The sequence below is a fragment of the Pteropus alecto genome, unplaced genomic scaffold (assembly GCF_000325575.1).
Source record: "Pteropus alecto unplaced genomic scaffold, ASM32557v1 scaffold43, whole genome shotgun sequence".
Taxonomy (NCBI): Eukaryota; Metazoa; Chordata; class Mammalia; order Chiroptera; family Pteropodidae; genus Pteropus; species Pteropus alecto.
In genome coordinates, this window is record NW_006435764.1 from 178,079 (window position 1) to 182,287 (window position 4,209).

Sequence of the window (4,209 nt, forward strand, 5' to 3'; positions counted from 1 at the left end):
TTGCCCCTCAACCCCGGGGGGCAGCCCTGCGGACCCCGGTCCTTCCTATGGGATCTCTCACCACGGAAGACTCGAAGTCGGAGTCCGCAGCGCGGAGCGCAGGGCCCTGGGAGGCTCGTCCCTGCCCTTAGCCCGGTTCTGTCCGGGCACTGAAAAGGTTATCAATCGAGAGGATGGACTGTTTCAGACCTGGAGTTATAGATTCCCGTGTAGAGTTCCCAAGTGGCAGCTAAGGGGCATTTGGCCCTGGCCCCTTTCTCTTCATGGATCCTCCGTGGCTGGAGGCTCCCTGAAGCAGAATCGGGTCATCTGGGCTCCTCATGCGGCAGAGAGGTGCCTGCTCCCCTTTTGTTCTTGGCCCAGGGTCCTCGCAAGCCCCGTACCCCTTCCAAGGTCAGCAAGTGCTCCCCCTTTCCCCCCACCTCTCTGGTCTCAATCAGTCACTGCGCCTGCCTGGAACACTGGCCCTCCCAGGAGACCTCTCTCCGGGCTCCAGGCAGCTCCAAAGGGCCCCTCCTCTTCTCATTGCTCAGGGGCCCTGCCCCCTCAGCCTCAGCCACCCCGCTGCCCCCTGGCTGCCTTCCAGGCCTCCTGCCGCCCAACTCACCACCCCACTCCTTGTCCTCCTTGTCCCCGTGACTTACCTACATCCCATGTAAGCCGGGGCTGGGGCCCTCCAGCTGCCGCAAACCCGCCACAGGCCCCTCCTGCACCCTGTCCACTATTGGTCGCTTCATTTTTTCCTTCACAACCGTTGCTTGGGTGGCTCAATGCCAGGGCTCCAGGGAGGCATGTGTCCCCGCCTGGGACCTCGGGAACGTGAAGACTGGTGCAGGGTGCTGTGCAGTGTGGCCACCTGTGGCCAGGGAAGGAGCACGGGGGGCAATGAGCTGGCTCAGTTCTACTGGAGTCGAAAGTTGAGGCATCAACAGGCCTGGATCGCGTGGTCTCGAGGGAACCCCTAGGAACCTGTGGGACACACAGCTTCAAGACAGGGCAGGGCTTCGGAGGGAAGAAGTCTGACTCAGGAACATGAAGAGGCCGGAAGTCAGGGTAACTCCAAATTCCTGTCTGGTCCAGCTGCTACAACCCCCAGCTGTGCCCCCCATCCTGTAGGTTCCAAACGCATCCTTATCGCCCTCTGTAGTGGGTCGAATGGTGGCCCCTCAAAAAGATTTGTCCGCATTCTAATGCCTAGCCCCTGTGTATGTGGCCTTACTTGGAACAAGGGTCTTCGCAGCTGTAATTAAGTTAAAGAGCTTGAGATGAGATCATTCTGGATTGTCTAGGTAGGCCCTAAATCCAATGACGGGTGTATTTACACAAGATAGATGAGAGAGACAGGTACACAGGGAGGAAGGCCCTGTGAAGACAGAGGCAGAGATTGGAGTGATTGCCACAAGTCAAGGAAGCCTGAAGCAGCAAAAACTGGAAAAGCAGGAAAAGATTCTCCCTACAGATTTCAGAGGGAATGTGGCCCTGTCAACCTTGGTTTTGGACTTGGCCTCCAGGACTATGAGAGAATAAATTTCTGTTGCTTTAAGCCACCCAGTCTGTGGTCATCTGTCACCGCAGCCTCAGGACACTAGCACACTGCTTTCCTAAGTCGGAGAACAGCCCTGTCTATCTCCTCCTCTGGTTCCGGCCCTGTGTGTGCAGGCCTGATGACACAGGAAAGGGCTGGCCTGGATTGGAGAGACCAGGGGAGCTCCCGGCCCAGATCCACCCTCCCGAACACATGAGGAGAGGAGCACGCGTGCCATGTCTGTGCCTGCCTGTGCCTGCGAGGGGCAGGAGCAGGGGGGGCCAGCGCACACCGGAAATACAGCCAGGGCTTCTGGATGCAGTTCTGTGAAGTGCATGTGAGCAGGGTTTACATGTGTGTTCTTGCTTGGCCCTAGCATGTGGGAGGTGGCAGGTCAGTGTGTGCCGGAGGTGATGGTACCGATGGGAGGTATATACGGAAGGTGTCCACAGGCGTATGGGAGGGTGAGGTATTTGCATCAGCATGTTGGAGGCGTCAGCATGTGGGAGGTACAGATATATGCCTGTGTTCTCAAGAGGTACCATTAGCTATGCTCAGTTTGGGCCCAGACCAGGGGCTCTGGGCAGTTCCCTGGGGACAGGTCTCACATCCGAGCACAGGTTGGCATGGCTGGGTAGGTTGTACAGTGTACCCAAGACTGCCTGCTGAGAAAGTGTTCTTTGCATTTCATCATGGGTGCATGAGTTTATTATGACAATTCTGCAGCCCCCCAGGAGCAGCTGCAGATATAGGTGGGAGGGGCTGGCCCTTCTCCAGGGGGGCTCCAGGGTGGCCAGAAGCTGTCCAATTCTTTCCCAGCAGCTCCAGTGGCATGTCCTCCCCCCCACATCTGGAACCCTCTCCTGGGCAGTGGCCTTATATTTAATGGCCTTCAGCAGATAGATATGGTGTGTAGCAAGGCCAGCACATGCCAAGCTCCAAGCTGAGGGTGAGGTGCCTGGTGCAGTGTATTGACCACGCTGGAACCTACCCAAAGTGCTATCCCTGTACGCAGTCATCCAGCTCTCAACATCCCTGTCTTATGACTAAGGACACTCAGGCACGGGGAGGTTGAGAGACTCTCCTGAGGTCATGTGATTGATACACTCAGAGCCCAAGTGCCCAGGTTCAGGTACCTGGCCTGGGAGACACCCAAGACGCACCGTGCTGTGCTAGCCGCCACCCTGCAGATCCTACCGCTCCAGGCCACAGGGAGGAATCACTGCAGAGTCCCCACCTCTCTGGGACCTTCTATTCTTCCTTTCTGCAAAGTCATGTCCTGAGCCTATAAGGATGCTGTTACCTCTCATAATAAACAGAAAAAGCAAAACAACCCTCTCTTGGCCACTCCCTGTCAGCTCCCTCCGCTTGTCCCTTCCCTGGGCAGCAGAACCACTGGGAGGAGTAATAGGTGCTTGTTGTCTGCTTACTGGCCTCCCATTCTTTTTAAATGCCCTCCAGCCACCCACCTGCCCCCAGCACTGCGGTCCTTAGGGCCACCAGTGACCGCCACCTCCCTCCACTCAGGCGTCCTCCTGGATGCGCCTTCTTTGCCTGGCTCCCAAAGCCCCTCTCCTGTTTTCTCCTCGAGCCCCTACCACTGGCCCCCTTCTTAGTCTCCTTCGCAGATTCTGGACCTCTTGACATTGGGGGTCCTCTGCTGTTCCCGCCACCTCCCACCCCCAGCACAATACAATTCCCACATTTTTATCTCCAGTGCAGCCTCTGCCCAATCCTTGTCAGCTGCCCACTGAACGTCTCTTCGGGGATGTCACAAGTGCGCGCCTCAGGTTCCCCCATTCTCCCGAGCATGGCTTCCATCTTGAGCCTGGGCCATGGTGGTCCCTGAAAGGGAGTCACCAAAGTAGCCCACTGGTCTCCTGGGGTTTGCCCTGGCTGCTCCAGTCTGTTCCCACCCCGCGGCCCAGGGAATCTTGTAAGCCAGTGCGTGTCATTCTGCTCAAGACCCTCCAGCACCCCAGAGTCTTTGGCCCAGCATGGCAGCCCCACTGGCCACTCTCCAGCCACGCAGGCCTTCCGTCTGTGGTCCAGCCAGCTTGTCCACGCTCTCGGCCCTCTGCCTTTGCCAGGTCCATCTCACCATCTAATTAACGCCAGCGTGGCCTTCTGGGCTCCTGAGCCCCGAGTCCCACTCTGTTTATCTTTTTATCATGGCACGAATCACACACCACGCGGTGCATGACTGGCAGTGTTTACTGTGCCGCGTGTGTGGACAGAGCGGGACTCGCTGCGGGTGTGTGGTCTTTGCTGCGCCCCGCTCCTGCAGGGCTCATCAGTGCTTGGTCCACGAGTAAACAGACGGCGCCAGGATGCTCGTCCCTGGAGCGCCACTAGGCGGCCATCGCCCGGCTCTCCGCAGCCGCCCGGGGGCGGTGAGCGGCTGGCCCGGAGCTCGGGGGCGGGGCTTGGGCCCCAGGTGTGCCGGAAGGTCGTTCCCATTGGCCCTGGGCGGCGGGCGGGGTCGGACTGTACCAGCTCCCGGGAGGGGGAGGACGGCCCTGGACAGCCGGCCGGCGGGGGTTCGCGCCCTACAGATTCTCCTAGGGCGCTGTCACCTAGATGTTCATCCGGCAGTGCACAGTGTTCCCGACGCCCCAAGGCCCCGGACGCGAGGAGCGGGTCTTCCTCCACTATGGGCCTCTCTTCCTCTCCCCGATCCTAGT

At 59.0% G+C, this 4,209-nt stretch overlaps 1 long non-coding RNA gene across 1 annotated transcript in view; it reads right to left on the minus strand.

Moving 5' to 3' along the window:
* The window catches only part of LOC112479222, a 6,171-nt gene extending 1,968 nt beyond the window's left edge, over positions 1–4,203 (minus strand). The window contains exon 1 of the long non-coding RNA XR_003046113.1: positions 645–4,203. This is a non-coding gene — a long non-coding RNA (uncharacterized LOC112479222). The remainder of the gene's footprint in view (positions 1–644) is intronic.
* Between the last annotated feature and the right edge of the window lie 6 nt (positions 4,204–4,209).